Source organism: Tenrec ecaudatus, chromosome 11, assembly GCF_050624435.1.
Source record: "Tenrec ecaudatus isolate mTenEca1 chromosome 11, mTenEca1.hap1, whole genome shotgun sequence".
Taxonomy (NCBI): domain Eukaryota; kingdom Metazoa; phylum Chordata; class Mammalia; order Afrosoricida; family Tenrecidae; genus Tenrec; species Tenrec ecaudatus.
The window spans coordinates 144,484,560-144,504,762 of NC_134540.1; the positions used below are offsets into that span (position 1 = coordinate 144,484,560).

General features: G+C 37.4%; 1 non-coding gene across 1 annotated transcript; it reads left to right on the forward strand.

The window, feature by feature from the left end:
* The first annotated feature begins 11,935 nt into the window (after window positions 1-11,935).
* On the forward strand, window positions 11,936-12,099 carry LOC142461770 (U1 spliceosomal RNA). Its single transcript, XR_012786968.1, has one exon. It is a non-coding gene; the product is annotated as a U1 spliceosomal RNA (small nuclear RNA).
* The last annotated feature ends 8,104 nt before the right edge of the window (window positions 12,100-20,203 follow it).

The following is a 20,203-nucleotide window of genomic DNA, read 5'->3' on the forward strand; positions in this document are numbered from 1 at the left end:
GTTCCCAGAATCCTCATGAGAAGGCCATGCCCACATCCTCAAGCTAGACTGACAGACAGGCTAGACTCCACCCCTTCACTCTTAATATCTTCAAGTTGATATGAGATTATGTAGCTACCATAATCTGGAAAACATCCCAGTCCAGTCCGTTTCAAGCCCATAAGTCTGATAGTAGTCCATACATTCCTCTTTAGAGTCACGAAGCCACATGCCATGAGATAGATAGGATGATCACAGGACGGTGAGTGCAGGGTTGCATGCATCCAACGGTAGCGGCTGCATCACAGGGCCTGTGTAGGTTTTAACATGACGCATGAGCAGAGAGGTGAAGGCAGAGGGAGAGGCCAGCTTCCAGAGAGCCATTTATGTCAGTCACACCTTCAGAGGCCACCTGATTGGCAAGCGAAACTTCACCCACATCTTCCCACAGGTGTAATATTGGCACTATCATATATATATGTGAAGTATATGCCAATAAACTAAAAAAATGGAGTCACTTGGCTCAATGCAATTTTAATAAAAATAGCTGAATTATTCTAAAGTCTTATGATTATATAAGTCCACAAGCACTGTACTAGTTTTTGTTGTTCAACAACTTGTCAAGCTTTTGTTTCTTTTATGGTAACTTTTAAGGGATTTCTAAACTCATGGAGAGGAAATTATGTTGCCTTTTGATTTTAATGGAAGTAATTGCATCTAGTGAAAATAAGGCATGGAAAAAAGGAAAGACTTAATAAGATGGATTAGTACAGTTATTTCAACAATGGCCTCAAGCAGGACTACAATTGTGAGAACTTTGAAGGACTGAATAATATTTTATTCTGTTGTATGTAGAATCAATATGTGTTGTGACCAATTTAACAGCACCCAACAATAGGAAATTAACTGTTAATTATTTTTTTATTTTACCCTTGCATTTTCTATTCCATTGATTGCAACTTTGTTATTTTTTTTAGTAGCTGTTGGTGTTGTCACTGATTTGCAGCGGTTTGTACATATTATGCTCACTAGAATTTGCTAGCTACATGTGTAACAGGAGAATTGTTGTATCCCAGGAAAATGCCTTATTTCCCCTGTTTTATGGTGTCTTTTAGTAAACAGAAGTTTTATTTTAATACTGTAAGTATTCTTTTCATTAGGGCAATGCTTCTGTATGTGTTATTTAAGAAATACACAAATTATATAACTGGTTATATTGGCACTCCGTATCTTAGTTACTATGATGGTTAGCTTTTGTGTCAATGTAAGCCTCTGTGGAAGTAGGGGTGAAACCCAACAGTTTGATGGTGTGTGGCCTTTTAACGAGAGACACTGAGAACTTCCCTATTTCCCTTCTCTTCCTTCTGGCTTGCCTGCTTTGTACACCTGGCCTTGGGGTTGTCAGTCCATGTGTCTGCCACCATGGGAACTGTGACACTCAGGTCCCTGTAGACCTGGGATCCACATGACTCCACACCCACTGGCCTGTGAGCTCCCAGCTCCTTACATCATCTTCCTGCTATATTCAAATGGTCGCTACATGAAACTGAAGTGTTATCAGACTCGCACTGTACCCATGGACTTGAGTTTGGCTGTTTACTTATTCTTTTATATAAAATTCCTTCCTGATACAAAGTCATTTATTATACCCATGTGAGTGCTGCTAGTCTTGTTTCTCTGAGACTCAGTCTAATATAATTACCTAGTGAAGCTGTCGCATAGATGCCACAGTACGTGGATTTTAAGGAAGATTTTTAATTTTTCTCACAGTGTTGCACTCTGTAATTCTAATCAGAGACTTAGTCATGTCAGTACCTTACATGAATTTTTAGTTTCTAGTGTCCTCTGACTATTCATAGCATCCCTGAGGGTTCCTTGGTGACAGCCTGTCACATACCCTATCCCTTCCCACCCCAGTGAATGTCTTTGTATAGCTCTGAGGTGATCACGCTACCTGGCTATGGTCTTATTAACATAAAAGAAAGCCCCAATTCCAAAGAGGTTCACATCCACAGGTGACAAAGGTAAAACATTCCACCCAAACCCCTCTGAAAAATTCAAATCTGTATAATACTTAATATCTGTCCTGGTAACACTAACTTATAAATTTTAACATTGTAAGTTAAGCTTTAGTACTTGATTTTTTTATGCTTGAGAAATTATTGCAAAGAATGAGCCATTGTAATATTTATAATTTATATATTTTAATATTTCATATTTAAATATTTATACTATTTAACTCTTTCAGCCATCCTCCTGGTATCATTTTTAAACAGACAAAAGACAAAATGAGTCGATATTTGAGCTTTCAGAATTACATTGGCTATTTTATCTATCATTTTGTTAATACTATATTTTCCCATTACTGCTTTTGTTAGTATGTGTAACTATATAGCAAGACAAATTCTGAAACTTATGCTTCATCAGGACATGACTAGTTACCCATAGTCTTCTCTTCTTTGACGCAGATTTCAAATCCTATGAAAAAACTTGCCAACATTTTGCTTGAAATTTACTTAATTTCTACAAATTCTTCCCAGTATTTACTATTGATGTGTTATCAGTCGATTAATTTAGATATTCTGCATATTTAAAACTTTCTTAATAAATATTATGGAAATAAATAGCTATATTTATGCATGAGCAATTTGTTGTGTTTTTTTCTACTTATGTATTGTAACTTTAAAAACTGTATTATCTATTTCTCCAAGGCTCACTCACTGCCACTAAGTAGATTCTAACTCATTGAAACCCTATAGGACAGAGTAGAACTCTCCAACAGAAAATCTTTACAGGAGTAGAAAACATTATTTTTCGCTATACAGTGACTGATGGTTTTGAACTGCTAACCTGGAGGTTAGCAGTACCAAACATAAGACACCATGTCAGGGCTCCTTTCTTTGATACTAGGCCATAACTAATGCATCTTTGAAGATATATAGCCAGAATGCTCTTTCAAAATGAGTATGGTGGGATCTCTTTTCACTTACTTTGTATATGCTACTGAGAGATACTAGTAAACCAATAGTGAATAATAAAAAGACCATAAAATGAGATGGACTAACACAATGATTTCAACAACAGAATCAAACATAGCCATGGTTGTGAGATTGGTGCAGGGCCAGGTAGAGGTTTGTTCTGTTGTCCATCGGCCACTATGAGCAAGAACCAAATTGATAGCAGCTAACAACCACCACAACATTGCAATTTGATTTTTTTTAACTAACTAACTTTTTATACAATGTTTACTCAACTATGGAGTCATGCCTATTCAACTTTGTACCTTCTCTGGGTTTCTTTATACAAGTCATGATGCAAGGCAAGTATCACTGATGTGCTGAACCTTGAGATAAAAATAATAATAATAAAAACACATATTAGACACAGAAGAACAAAAATGGAGGGAAGAGATCAGGACTATCCTAAACCAAAAGGACAGACCAGAAATTCCAGGGATGGTCAGCGAGAACCAAGATTTTCCTCTCCGAGCGGACAGAGAGCCAACCCTCCTCTCGAGATGGCACCCGGAATCCTGTCCCAAACTCGGGTGCATTAAGGCTACAGTTTTGCAGTTATTGTAGCATTATAAGATTAAGCCATGCAAATTTAGAATATTCAACATTTTAATATTTCATTTAATTCAACTCATCTTATAAGTAGATAAAGCTACTTATGAAAACGTGTGCTATATTATTAGCAGCTGCATACCAAACATCTGGCATCAGAGTGTTCTGTCTAACAGCAAGTCTGCATAGGGCTTCTGAAAGGTGGGTATTCATAAGAGTAGGAAATTGCACCCGTCTCCCCAGGAAGAGGTGGTGGGTTTGAATCCCCGGCCTTATGATTAGCAGCCCAGGACTAACAGAGTCCTGCCAATACTCCTCAGCAACTGTCTAGTGCAAGAAATAGGATAGAAACAAGTTTCAGATCTTAAATTCTAAACAGTTCTACCAGTTAGATATAATTTTAAAAAGTAAACTGAGTCACAGCAACTTACTCACCACAATATACCTACTAAATGATGGAAATAGTACTTCAAAGCAAGCAAATGTGTCAGTATGATATATCTGATTTTCACAGTGTATTAAGGGCTATACAGTTGCTCCAGGTCCCCACTGACACCCCCCTAGCATTTTGTTTTCTGTCCACAGGTAAAGTAAGCATATACAGGATTTTAGATAGATGCACAAAGAGAACAAATGCCATGATAAAGTAAATACCCTGAAATTCCAAACAAAACGGTAATAAGTTCTATTTTAGGTTAGCTTTGTTCAATACATGACATTTATTTCATTCAAACTCCAGTCCACATTAGCAAGCCCTGGTAATAGAATGGGTTAACATTGATCTGCTATACAAAAGGTCAGCTGTTTCAGTCCACTGACCACCCATGGAAGAAAGAAGAGGTTGTCTGACCCCTACTGGTTCACATCTTCAGAAAACCACATAGGGAAATTCTGTTCTGGCCTACAACTGTCACTATGAGTTGGAATCCATTCAGAGTAGTGGATGAGTATTTAGATGATGAAGATTATAGATAGCAAATTGAATTGGGAGGTGACTAGCAATACCACGGTAATGAGGAGAGTGGCTTAATGCATGATTACAGCCACATGAAGATGAAGTTCTGAGAACTCAGCTAGGATTGCTATTTGCTACTAGAGGTGAGTTAACAATCAGTGTCTTATTTTTTAAAACAGTAAATATCAGGCAGGATCCTGTAGTTATTTATTCCACTGTGATATGGAGTAATCACATCTAGGAATCCAGTCACTAGGAATAGAATAGGGGATGTTGGAAGGCGCACTTTCAAATTCTAATAATTTCAATGGAGAGAGTATACATCATTGAGTCATAGAACACATTTTGTCAACGTTTGTGCTTTTGTTTTTAGTCTCTAAAAGTTAATGGCACTAAAAAGCAAAACAAAACAGAATCTCCCCATTGCCATTGAATCAATTCCAACTCAGAGTGACCTTGCTCTCGGGCACTGCCGAGGAGTCAGTTCCAACTTATAATGACGTTACAAGAAAGGAAATTAAACTGCCCCTGTGGGTTTCAGCGTCTGTAAATAGTCGTGGTAGCAGAAAGCCTCATCTTGCTCCCAAGAGAGACTCTTTGGACAGAGTGAAACTTCATAGGGTTCCCCAGAGCAGGAGCAGACAACTTCATCTGGTAGGTAGTCTGACCCTGACTCTGCTGTGTCACCAGTGATCCTTAAATTCATATGGAGTATGCTTTATTCGCCAGATGAACGAATATCATATGAAGCTTATCTCAGAAAGTGACACATAAGGACAACCAAGAAGTCATAAAAATAATCATATTATGAACAATAAGGTAATAAAAATAACCATGGACTGCTTACTTACTTGAAATGGATCCAGGGAAAAATGGCCATTATCATTTTTTTATATATAGATTTCCAAACAACTCTGAAATTGGTTTTTACGGTTTTCTTTAGTTATTTTCTTGGGAGCTCTTACAAATATCATAACAATCCCATGTGCAATCACATTAAGCAGTATAGTACAATTGCTACCACACACGGTTTCAAAACATGTTCTTTCTTCCTGAACTTCTTGATATCAGCTCCCTCTGTTCCCTCCCTTCATCCACTACCCTACCCACCAGGAACCCATACATGCTGTTGTGATTAAAACGTTACAATGAACATACACTAAGCCAGTTTATCAATTTGATCTCAGATGGTTTAAGGAAACTCAGTTATTTTAAAAGTCATGCCAAGTACATCCCACATTTAAAACCAATTGCAAAAGTGCATTTGTTGAGAATTTATATGCATATGATTATATTTCACAAAATCTTGCGCAGTATGAAAAAAATAAAAAATCATCTTGGGGCAGATGATCCCTTCAGGACCAGTGGTGTGAGTGGCAATGCAGGGAAGGTGGAGGGAGGGTGGGCTCATGAGGGGGAACCGATTACAAAGATCTGCTTATAACCTCCTCCCTGGGGACAGACAACAGAAAAGTAGGTGAAGGGAGATGTCGGACAGTACAAGCTATGCCAAAATAATAATTTGTAAATTATCCAGGGCTCATCAGGAATTGGGGAGCAGGGAGGGAGTTGGGGGAAATTGAGGAGCTGATACCAGGGACTTGGGTGGAGAGCAAATGTTTTGAGAATGATGAGGGCAATGAATGTACAAATGTGCTTTACACAATTGATATATGTATTGATTGTGATAAGAGTTGTATGAGACCCTAATAAAATGATTTAGAAAAGATTTACAACCTCAGAAATAATAAAAAAAGAAACCTTTCATGGTCATCCTTACATTTCTACAAATCAAGTTCTCAGAATTTAAGCTCTTCCGGTCTCAGATTTTATGACGTGCAATGCTTAGCACACACAGGCTGGTGTGCTTCTTCTCGATGGACTTAATAGGCACCTCACTTGGATGACATCATTCAAGATCTCCGACACTATTTTTTTCTGATCGTCAAACACAAAATTATTTTTTTCACCACACTTTGTTATAGCACCCAAATCTTCAGTGATCTCTTTATGAGAGCTACGGATGAGAGTGAAAACCAAAATTCAGAAAGAGTGCTTTGGAAAGTGGACTAATGAATATGTGGTTAGGTTAAATTTAGCACCTTTGGGCTCATTTTACGTTTGTTCGATTTTTGATATTTTCCGCTCTGTTTTCTGTTGAGATTTGTATTGGTTTTATTCTGTTATTGTATTTGGTTTTCTGTTTCTCCAGATATGATATCCAGGCTAGGTAAATATATAAAGACTGTCATGGAATTGAGAGTTTGTAGAAGAATGGCAGGGTAGGCTGAGGGAAATTTGGAGCTAATAACGATGTATAGGTCTTTCAAAGGACCTCCAAGAAACTTCTTCCAATAATCACATTTTCCACCTTAAACTTTAGACATTGACATTTAAAATAAGAAACTGAGTACAAATGACGGTAATGAAACTAGTTATCTTCAATTCCATCTCACTCATTGCAACCTTGCAAGACAGAGCAGCACCATCTCGGGATTTTAAGAAGGCTGCGATCGCTGTGGAAGAAGACTGTCACATCATTCTTCTGTGGAGCATGCGGTGGACTCCGTTCTAACCACCCATCTTTCAGTTAGCAACAAGTGCATAAACACTGAGCAACCAAAGTTTCTCTAGAAAATAAGTAATGGTAAATAATGTAAGTAATAATAAACCCATTTGAAAGTAAGACGTAAGGGAAGTAAGATATAAGGGATCTAAGCAAGTGTAGGGTCATTCTGGTGTGTACTTTTGTACACAAATATAAAATTGATATATTTGACATAGTGATTTGACAAATAAAACCTAATTAAGTGTACTTACAGTTTTGATAACATTGAAATACGTATTTCTGTGTTGTAAGAAGGTTTAAGAAATTAGGACTTCCTACTGTTGAAGTATTGATTTTAGAAGCAATAATGAAACATGTAATTATCACGTGTGATATTTTATATATTAAGAAAATAACATATGCTTACTCTGTTGAATTCTTTCTTACCAGAAAGTTATCTACTAAAATAATTTTATGTATTCATAGTTGCTTCTAAAAATAGTAGGAGTTAATGACTTTTTGGGACCCTTTGGTTGGACAATATCTTAGCTATATTGCTCAAAATTGCCCATGCTCAGGAGAATCTTGTTTTAATTATGCACCCTCTTCCTATATTAATCCTGTAAGAGTCAAGTTAACTACAAAATAAATAGCCTGTTTATTATTTGATAGTTTCCTTTGTGTGTATAGAGAAGTAAATTTGCCCCTGCATCTCAGTTGTTCTACACAGGCCAACCAGACGAATAATAACATTAATTCTGTATCCCAACATATGTCTTGAAACCTTCATATTATAAGCAGTGTACGGCTTGAAGAACATCAATTGCTTTTATTGAATAAGTATACATATAGTTTGAGCAAATTGTCCAACTTTTGCTAATATTTTAATATTTGGATCTGTCTGCACATTAACTCCAACTCTTTGTATTCTCCAGATTTTTCCCCAATTATTGGAGAAGTTTTAGAAATATATTTCCAGTGAGTCCCCTGAAGGACACATTTCAATAAAGCTTCCAGAACATGAAATACTAAGAAGAAGGATTTGTCAATTTGTGGCTTAAAGTAACAACAACAATAATAAGGGACTAGTAGAAACCTATATATGGCAATGACATTTTGTCTAACATAGGACTGGAAGATGAGCTTCTTAGGTTAGAAGTCACTTTAAATACGAGTGGGGAAGAACTACTCCCTCTTAGCAAACTTGGCCTTAATGATATGACTATAGTAAAGTGTTCAGGATATTGATTGGCTAATGAAACACAACTCAAATGGAAAAGAAAGAGTTGTAGATATCCATTAGTAATCAGAAGAAATCATCGTGTACAACTACAAATCTAAGAAAATTGGAGGAACTTATCAAAAACAAAATGGAAATGATAAAGATGCAGGTCCTCAGGTTTAGTGAGCTTAAATGGATTTGGGCTAGAAATAGGCATTATGAGTTATCAATTATAAATTCTAATGTGGAAAGACTAATTGGCCATGAATGACTTCAAGTGTATTATGAAAATGAACATTGTAAGATCTATTCTGAATTATATTGCTGACAGTGATACGGTAATATCCATATAAACATCAGGAAGAGCAGCTAATATGACTTTTTGAAATGTTTGCACCAACTATTAATAGCAAAGATAAAGAATCTGAAAAAATTTACCAATTCTGAGAGGAATTAATAAGAGGTAGAAGAAGGGTGAGCGTGATGTTGGGGCAGAAGGAAGGTAAAAGGAAACAGAGGAAAGATCTAGGAAGCAAAGCATGGATAGAAGAATAAAAAAAGATGTATACATATGTAAATACATATTTATAAAAATAGAGTTATTGGCCTATGTACATGTATTTTTATGGAAATTCACTGAGGTAGTGGGCGAACTTTGGGTCTTTGCTCAAGTCCTGCCTCAACGCAAGAACACTTTGTTCTACAACCTGGCATTCTGTGGTGCTCACTCTCCCGGTACCATCACTGAAGACAAAATGGGTGCATAAGCAAATGTGATGAAGAAAGTGGATGGTGCTCAACTATCAAAAGATATAGCATCTGGAGGGTTAAACAAGAGGCCATCTAGTAGAGAAGCAATAAGCCCACATGGAAGAAGCACACCAGCCTGTGCGATCACGAGGTATTGACAGGATCTGGAAACAGGCATCGGAAGATACAAGGAAGCAAACAAAATAATATTGAGAACCAGAGGAGTTGGAGCAGAGACCCAAAACCCATCTGAAGACAATTGGACATCCCCTCATATATGGGTCACAAGGAAGGGATGAGTAAATCAGGGTGGAGTATGGCAACAATAAGACACTTCCTCATCCCCTGCTATCATGACCCCAGTACTGTCTCTCACTCTGGGCAATACCATAGCATGTACGCAGGTAGAGATGCTAGATAAGAGCTTTGGACACCCAGAATCCAGGAACAGGAATAGGAGTAGCTATACCAGGAGGGTAGGAGGAACATGAGGGAAGAGGGGAGGAAGGAGGAACTGATCACAATCATGGACACATAACCACAAACACCACACCAGAGGACAAACCATAGTAACCTTCGGGGAAGAGAAACAGCAGTTGGTGTAAGATATGAAAATAAAAATAATTTATAATTTATCAAAGGGTCAGGAGAATGGGAAAGAGGAGGAAGGGGAAAAAGAGGAGCTAATGCCAAGGGCACAACTACAAAGTAAATGTTTACAAGAAACAATGCAACATATTTACAAATAGTACAATTTATGTACAAATAGTACATATGCAACAAAGTACAAAATATGTACAATTAGTGTATGGATTGTTATAAGAGCTGTAAGAACCTCCAATAAAATGATCTTTAATAAGAAAAGGAAAATATTCTAACTTTTTAAGTCTGAAATTGATCATTTGATTGGAAAATATTAACTTGGTGATAGAAAAAAAATAAATCAAAGGTAGTGTGATAAAATTCAGAAAGACCAGTGAGTTATTTATCATAAATGCCTTTTTGAAAAACCACAATAAACGTATTATCAGGGAACTCTCAGGGAAAATGGCGCGGATGTAGGACTTCCAACATGAAGAACTTGCTGTGTGATCCCCAGCTTTATGAGTCAGGAGGCCTGGTCGGGGGACTGGGATTCAAGATTGGGTCTCACAGCATCCAGGGTCTTTTCTCAGCTCTCCCATGGAGAGTATAGCTGTGGGCATCACACTTGCATACCCTGTATGCAGCACCGCCTGTATCTTGCCTACCTGGTCGTTGGGGAAGCAACTCCACGTATCTTCCCCTTCCTCCCCACCCGCCTCCCCATCTGGTGGCTCACAGCCTGGGCACGTGGCTCAGGACATGGCCCCTCAAGGGCAGCCCACAGATGTTCACATGGACTGCTGAAGGCCCTGGACACTGGAACATGTGGCAGCCCATGGAGAAGAGTTCCAATGGGGGATAGTCCTTTGTTGAGCCCCAGCGCCCTCCCCCATCACAGGGATCTGAAGATAGATAGCCCTAGCTATCTGGAAAGGTGAGGCAAAGGTGAGACTGGAATCTGCTGCACAGCAGGCTCCAGGAAGTTGTTCGATTTGTTCCTATTTCGCTTTTGAGAAAGGAAACAACATGTCTTCCCACACCAGAGGAAAAGGAACCAGGCATTTCCTGGTTTCTAGGAGGCTTTCCCACCTCTGGCTAGCTAGCCTGCACAACTGGGGCCCTGCTCCTTAGCCAGATTGAAGCCCCTCTTCCCTGGCGCATTCACTGGAAGTGCCCATTTTCAGCTTGGAGAATGTGCATTTGAAAACATTTCTATCGCAGAATAATGGAGAGTTTTCTCAAAATAGGGCTAGTTTCCATGCCTGTGGTTGCGAGGGTACAAATAAGGAAAGATACACTCCACCAAGTCCTCAGTTTACCACACCAAGTCCAATTCCATTTTAAGTACTTACTCAGGTTTTGCCTCATAACTTTTCTAAGCACATTCATTAATTATAAATTCAGCATATATATGTGATTCTATTGTGGCATATGCTAGTCTATTCATGTGCATTTATATATCATCATGACATTAAAATACTCATTGATTAATGGAGTTTTACAGTAATACAGTTTAATGTATATTAATAAGCTAACACAATTTTAGAATTAATTTTCAAAATTGGTTTATTTATTCTAAGCTATCTATTATGTTATAGAAATTATTGCTCAGGCTTTTAATTTTTTTAAAAACAATTTGGGATAGTGAGACCATGATTCAAATTGTTTATTTTTATGGTAAATGGTAGAATATTAATAATCTAAAAATATTTGGACTCCCTAATTCATTAATTTTGGATGTATAGCACATATATCACAATAATAAAAAAATATATGTGTATATTTAAGAATTTTAACATTTTTAGATATATGTTGGTTATAATTTTTGCGTGTGTTTTAAAATCTTTTCATCTCTGAATTATATTTTGTTATGTAGTATAGATATCTTATTTTATACATCTTGTCTTTATTACTAATTTGTTTTAATAACATTATAAATGTAAGTTGTATTCTAATTTTATTTTCCAATTATGTGTGCTGGTTTCTACAAATACATTTAACTTTCATATATTCCCTTTTCATTCATTTGCTTTGCTAAATTTACTTATTATTTTCATAGTTGGAGATAATTTTTAAGTGTCTAATTAGACGATCATGCTGTTTGCAAAAAAGAACATTTTATTTCTTGCATAATAATCATCCTGTCTTTATGTCTTTTGTTTGTCTTATTACTTAAAAAAATTAACTATGGACTAATGTTAAAGACAAATAATTTTGTCAATATTATGAAAAAATATTTTATCAATATATTAGTTACTTATAACTATTGTAACAAATTCCCCCACCACCCTGGTATATATATATCAGGATCCATTTAAAAGTTTTAAGATATACTTACCTGGCAGGGGAAACACCATGAACAGGAAGGTGGTTTTCCCAGGGCAAGGCTTATCCATTGCACTGCGGATGTGCCGACCCCTGCGATTTCCCCAAATGTGGGAAACTCGACGGCACGATTTGTGGGAGTGGGGGACTGTGTTTGTGCTCTCCCCTGTTTAAAATAAAAAGTTTCTAGATATTCCATTATCTTTCAATTCCACATGCCCTTAATTTGTTGAAGTTCTTTTGAAGTTTGACAACTGTTTTTGTAGGCTGAAGCTGAGTTGTCAATCGGGTCGCACTCCTGGAGAATCAAGAGAAAATTAAGTTTCTTGTCTTTCTCAACCTTTTTGGTTGATAGCATTTGTAATTTGGGACTCCATCATTCCAAGTTCTGTATTCTTTTCTGGGTTATCATCTAACTTTTATTCCCTCTCATAAGTATCCATGTGATTGTAATTACTAGAAGCTGCATTTCATGAAAAACCAGGCTCTAAGAATTAATGTAATACCAATTAAAATGCTCCACGAAGCTGAGGAGACACTGGAAGCCCTCGCTCACTGTGATTCTTAGGGATTATATTGACTAGTATTCCTGGGTAAGAGTAGGGGTGAGTGAAACCCAGTCTATTAGTTGGTTTGCAGCCTGATTATACCTCTTTGGTATTATAGACCTTTTAAATAAGAGTGGGAGACCCTGGGAACTTTCACTCTCTCCCAGTCCTGTTGCCTTCCTGCTTGCTTAGACTTTGCCCGCCTCCATGGGCAGGAGGCACCCTGCTACATTTCCACAGCCCTTGGCCCCATGCGACACTGCACACACAAGCCTGTGATCTTTCTGCATCGACATGTCACGTTTCTGCATTGTGGGCCTGCAGCTTCATGAATCTGAAGAGGGCCCTGGCTAGCTTCAGAAGAATGGGTTTGAGTTAGACCAGGCGGGAATGACTTCTTACTATGGAAGTTCTTCTTGGTATAAAGCTCGTTCCAATAGACAGAACAACACAGGCAATGACATGGAGTACAGGAAGATCACAGGGCAGTGGGAGGAAATTCTTGTGGATTGAGTGGAGTTGGAAGCGTCTCAGCACTGGCGTGGGTCTCCACGTGGCTCCTCCAGCTCCAGGGCTCTGGCTCCATCAGCATAGTTCCAAGCGACTTGTCAACAGGAATGTCTTACAGGGACTGTAACTGTGTCCACCCCCAGTGAGCTATTTATGTCCTTAGTGCCTCTGAATGAGGTCATCAAGCTGCGGCTTGGTCAATACTCTGAACTCCACCCCTTCATAAGATGACACCACATTACGTGACTACCACAGATGGCAGGGTCTTAGTTTTTTCTCATTAGAATCTGTAATTTTACTTATGAGAGTAAAGCCTTTACAGTAAAAGCTGTAATTGTGAGAATGGCAATAACACAGTCAGCTCTTATTGCATTAGCATGATAGAACTAAAATTCCAAACACTCCTCTGTGTTCGTCTAACTGCTCCTTTGGGCTGGAATTTTCAATTTCCCAAACTTACATCATTGGAGGGAATGTTTATGCTGATTTTGGGCTTTCTCCTATCTATGTCAAGACATGATACTCACGTCCAGCTAATCTGTAAGCTTCAACAGTAAGTTCTGGCAACTGTAGCTACCAAATCTTTGTGCCTGAATTGTAGTTGTTTTATACTATGTGAGTAGAGGCAAAAATCAGAGATGTGGATGCCTTCCAGAGAGTTATCCTCTTCAAAGTTTCTTATTTTTCTGGGATTTGACTGTTTTGGGTCACACTCCAGTGTGGTCTTCTCTAGTAGTTGCATAATGTCATGTCAATTCAATAAGTACATGTAGGGCTGGAATATAGCCTGCCAATCAGGTCACAGCCTGATGATCCCTCCTTATGGGTGTGGCCTTCTCATGAGGATTCTGGGAACTTCCTCTTTTCCCTGGAGGCGGGACACACTTTCTCTCTCTCTCTAGTTCACCTTCCTGTTGACAGGCCACATAGAGCCATGCTGAGACCTGGAAAAACCCTGGAGGTGCTTCCACTACCACTAGATCCACAGCACTTTCCCCCCACTGGCCTGTGATCTTCCTGCGTTTGGCATCATTGCATGTGCTGTGGGAGTCTGAGGAGCAATTTATAGACTAGTATAGGACTTATGGGCTTGATCTGGACTGGGCTAGGATGTTTTTAATATATGATTACTCTTTGATGTGAAGCTCTTTCTTTACATAGATGCATTTGTTTCTCTAGTCAACATGGCATAACACATCTTCTCTCTCTCTCTCTCTCTCTTTATCTACCCCATAGTTTAAAATTATTATCTGCATAACATTAAAATTATTATCCGCATAACATTACGTTAGTGTGTTTTTGTTATATTTTGGAACATAGAGCTACCTACTGAAATTTAAAGCTCATCTTATTTTTATAGAATAATCTAAAAAACAAGCAATAAAAATTCTTAGACAAATCAGATTAAAACATGTAAGTCTAAGCTTCATTTTTTTCATATTCCAATTTTTTCGTATGTACAAATTAAATGTATAGTTAAAATTCATATAAAACACTTGTTTATTTATTATTTTTAAACATTTTATTTGGAGCTCTTACAGATATCATAACATTCTATAATTCAATCACATCAAGCAGCATTGTACAAGTGCTACCACAGTCAGCTTCAAAACATTCTCTTTCTTTTTAAACTGCTTGATATCAGCTCCCCTTTATCACCCCCCTCCACCATACTACCCCCAGGAGCCTGGAACTATCTATCTATCTATCTATCTATCTATCTATCTATCTATCTATCTATCTATCTATCTATCTATCCATCCATCCATCCATCTACCTATCTATCTGTTGTGCTGTGTGTTACACTATCCAATATGTCCATTGACATATATTTTTGTTGTTCACTCACCATGAGTGGGGTTGTACATTCATCAATGCTATCAGCTCCCCTCTCTCCCCCACCCCTTCCTCCCCCTCTCTTCCTGTACCCTTAAGGAATCATTGCTCCTATATAACACACTTTTACATAAAGGTTTTACTAATGAATATTTATAAGCATGTTAAATGTTCATTTTAACAAGTATCTAAAATAAAATGTATTCCATGTGTGATTGACTAGGTATTTTTAATTGTGTAGATTTCCTCTAATTTCCAAGTGAAAGATGTTTCTGGAAAACCTGATTAAATGTATCAGGCCATTGAAGATGGCAAGGTACCATGATCTGATTCTAGAGTAAAAGTGCGAATCAGGGATCAATTACTAAAACTATATTTTTTGACAAAAGATTAGTGAAATGCTGCTATTTGGAAAACAACAGGAAAAAGAAGAAGGTCACCTTAATTTATATTTCAATTCCAATTAAAATATTTTAAAATAAAATATAATAAAAATATTGCCACATGTGATTATTGTTTCAATATATTCAAAGAAGTGCCAAATATCTCCGGGTTTCCCTTATAAATGTTTACATAATTAATCCATTTCTACTTTCTTTGTCCTTAAAGAATGTTTATATTTTCTCATGTTTAATCTTAGTACATTTAAATAACATAAATAATGTTATTCAATGACATTTAGAAGAATTTATGCTAGGGGAATGATGGAAGTTACTAAATATTAAGGATTATTTATTTATTAACTACAAGGTCACAATATAATTGTGTCCTCTTAGTTTATGACATATTCCATCAACTTTTCTAGGTGTAGATTGTTCTCTATTCTCTGCCTGCAATCTAGATGGTCAGATATCTAATTTTATTAGGATTAACCTGTCAACCATGAGATGTTGTCAGTCACAATCCTGGAGAATAAAAGTAGTTTATCTTTTGTCCATAATTCTAAAAAGAGCTCAGGCAGAACTTCTTGGATGAATGCTCTATTATAAGAGATCCCACAATGACCATCTGTTTTAGTTCAGGCCCAACACTCTTAAATCAAAATGAAATTTTGTGATCCATCATCTGTGGAAGGTGAATATACCGATGGTCAGATGTAGAAAGACATCTAAAATGTACAGTGTCACTTGATTTATAGTAAATGAAAATGGCCTTTCTCGCCATATCTCCTTAGGTGGTATAATTCTGGATTCTATTTGTCTCAGCCCTGGGGTAAGTGTTTATGCACATGGCTGTGAACTGTAGTTTGAAACTATTAGTCGCACCTTGGGAGAAAGAGTGGGCCTACACTCCTGAAACAGGAGGGGTGGGGGGCACTCTGAATCAGCATCTATTGATGGCATAGTGTGTTTGTTCTGTTCATTTGTTTGTAATCCCATTTTGGAAGAAATTCGCTCCAACAATCATGAAAATCATTAGTGTGGGAATAAGACCTGGCTTCATGAGCCCAAGTTGGCCTGTAATCCCCAAGGTCATCAGGTTGAAAACTCTAGTCCAATCCAAGGGGAAGGACTGGGATTTTATACCTGTGAGGAGTTGCAGTGGTGGAAACTCACAGGGACAGTTTTACCCTGTGCTACATGGTCACTGTGAGTCAATATTGACTCAGTGACAGTCAGTTGTTTTTGTTTGTTTGATTAGCAGAGTCATAAGATCTGTTTGGCATAATCAACTTCATAACGGGGATCAATGTGGCTAATAATGAATGTGGTTATTAATAGCATCGTGCTTAAGTGAGCTGCTAACTGCAAGGTCAGCAGTTCAAAATCATCAGAGCTCGGAGGGAGAAAGACAAGGCTTTCTACTCCCATAACATGTTATAGTCTCGTACCTCACAGGGACTGTACTACCAGGTCCCGTATGTTTGCTAGGAGTTAGCATTAACTTGATGGCAGCGAGTTTGATTTTGGGGTCAAGGAAACACACTCTTTGTTTCTTTGGGACACCTTTAAGACTTTCTCAATAGAGAGAAAGACACCATCTTTTGTTTACCTTGGGGGAAATATTATCTCTCTATATATTTATACAATTATATAATATTTATATAATATATAATATTATATATAATGGGGTAATAACATAGAATTCTAACACATATCGCCTTACCTAGAAATCCATACCTCTTATTTGTGGACTGAGCATCGGTAGAAACAAAAATATCAACTTTGTGACTTACGGATATTTCTTACTTAGAGCTCTGGACTCTATACTAGCCTTCCTCTGCCTGACTTTCAGATTTGGTACTAAATTGCACCTACTCCGTGGGAGACATTTCCTAAAGGTTTGGGGAATTTCTGTGGGGTGTTGTAGTCAATCACAGAGCTGTGAGGGACTATATTTAAGCGAGGAGGGAAAGAGTGGAATAAAATCGTACCCTAGATATGCTGGGCAAATGCAGCATCTGTAATCCCCAACTCCTGGGGACTAGTCTGGTCAAATTCTTCTATAAGATAGTATGACCACAACACATATCACTGTATCATATCACATATCGTTTTAGATGATAAAGGCCCAGTGTGAGAATAATTAGACCTATAGGCCAACATAGTTTGTGTGTCTATGGGTAAGTGGGGTTGTGTTGTCTGTTTTTGTTGTGGTTGCTTCCTTCCACTTGGAAGTTGTTTAGACAATGGGTGGGGAAATTATTTATTTCTGACAAGCACAATTTGGAGATATATTTATATATATAATATATATATTTATTCGTGGCATTACAAAATTATCCCCTTAAAAATTACCCTGCTATATTTTACCAAATATTTCATGAACTCACTCCCTGTGATTGCTGGAATTGCTTCTGTTTGTGAGATGTATGATGCCACATTCTTCTTCACATAAGCCAGGCCCTCTGATTATTTGATCAGAATTCCTAATGAAGAAGTATGGTGAAAAAGTACAACACAAGCATGCACCTTTCTTTGTTTTAAACTGTGCAGTATCCCTTGTTCTGTTCCCCCATCTTCCTCCTGATCCATGCACTGGTTGTGAATGAACACAAAGAAATGTTTGGGAATTCCCATTATTTTCAAGGTTATCCATAGTTTGTTATGAACCACACAGTCAAATGAGTTAGCATAATCTATAAAACACAAGTAAACACCTTCTTACTATTTTCTGCTTTCAGCTAAAGTATATCTGACATCAGAAATGATATCCCTTTTTGTAGGTTCTCTTGTAAATCCAGGCTGGACCTCTGGTAATTTCCCTGTGAATGTAATGCTACAATCATTATTGAATGATCTTTAACAGTATTTTACTTGCATATTGCATCAATGATATTGCTTTATAATGTGAGCATTCTGTTGGATCACTTTCCTTTGGAATGAATACAAGGTTGAATCATTTCCAATGAGTTGGCCAAGGAGCTGGCTTCCAGATTCACTGGCTGAGAGGACTAAGTGCTTTCCGTACCTCCTCAGCACGTTCGAACCTTCAGTTTGCATTCCATCAGTGCCCAAAGCCATCTTTTTGGCTAATGTCCTCAGCGCAGCTGGAACTTCTTTCAGTAGCATTGGTTCTTGCTCATATGCTACCTCTTGAAAAGGTGAAATGTCACCTAGTCCTTTTTTAGGACGGTGACACTATATTCTTTGATGTTTCCTAATTATCCAATATTTTGCCCAATATTTTAGAACCTTTCAACCTTGCAACTCAAAGCTTGAGTTTTTTCTTCAGTTTTTGTTTGTTTAAGATGTACTGTGCAAGTTCTTTCATTTTATTTCTCTAATGGTTTTGGAACATTTAATTATAATACTTTACTTTGTATTCTTGGGCTGCCCTTTGAAATGTTCATTTCAGGTCCTTGACTTCATCATTTCTTCCCATTGCTATAGCTACTCTATGACGGAGAGCATGTGTCAAACTCTCCTTTGACACCCACTTCAGGGGCCCTTCTTATGCTTACGCTCGAACTATTTATGCAGAAATGATTTGCTGTAACCAGTTCTTTGGTCATAATTCATTTCATTTATTTAATAATCTCTCCTTTTATATGTTGCTATAGGCCTAGTCAGATAGAGATAGATGTATGTTTATAAATTTATCCATTTGGCTGCTATCCTAAAATATGAACACTTTAAAGATCAATACTGCATTTTATTCAACAATCTATTGGAAGTTAACAGTTTTTAACTTCATAAAAAACTAATTAAATGAAGAGATGGGATGTTACTTCTAGAAGTTACGCAACTGGATTGAATATATATGTCTTCTTACAAATGCAGTACTATTAACAAGATAGTCCCTTCAAGTCCCTGAATAATGAAGCTAAAATACTTGTGCATGTGGCGTGTTGTGTATTTATGCTGTAATAAAAATTCCACAAGTGAAAGATTGAAAAGAACAGAAATCTATTTCCCCTCAGCTTAGGATGCTAGAAATCTGAATTCATGAATTCATGCATCAATTCTAGGGGAAAGTTGTCTATTTTTTGTTTTCATCCAACAGAAATGGGGAATGTCTCCCTCAGTTTCAATAGACCTAGAATCCCTTCCTTCCTGGGCATCAACACCTGCCCTCTATCTTCCTCTCTGTGCTGCTCTGTGTACTCAGGTCGTTTTAGGTCTCACAGTAGCTAGTTTTCAGACAGTGGGCTCTGTCTGATATGACCTCATAAATATAATAAAGGAACGCCTATCCTGCAAGATACTGCATCCACAAATACAGGATTCTGGAACACAGAAAACATAGTATTAATATGTATTCTATGATAGGTAGATATCTTATTAAATACACATAATTTCTTTTCCATTCAAAGAATATGGAAAGAAATTTTATGTTTTAGCTCAGAAAAATCTTTAGTTATTTAAGGGTATGAAACCTTGACTTGTTTTGGGTAGCTGGCCATTGTGGAATTGCTGCCACATGGCTTGCAAAAGTAAAACAATCATCTCCGTGATTGTTGTGTTCAAAATACCAAAGGTCATCATTTGGAGTCCTGAAATTCATAGTGCTGTTGGTAGGGCAGTCAACTGTCATCGTTGCTGACCCATCTCCTCCATTTGGATGATTAAATAATAATGTGAACTCACTGTGGGGTTATTAGTTCAATCCTCAGATGGTTTCAGGATTCATGAATACTGATTACCTATGTGAAGGTCTTTCATGTTAGAATATAGAGGCAATAAGCTTAACAGGGAGGATATATTTTTCACATAATGAGCCAATATGATAAAGTGGAACTTCCCATCACAGAGTTTCCTAAGATTGGATATTTATAACAGAAGACCAACAAGTCTCCACTCCCCCACCAATGGAACTAATGATAAGCTACAACTAATGACACGTTAATTAGTAGCCCACACTTAATCATTGTGTCACTAAAGATGAGTCTGCCTTGACCCCATGCTTAAACCAGTGATTGTAAGAAAGAAGTAAACA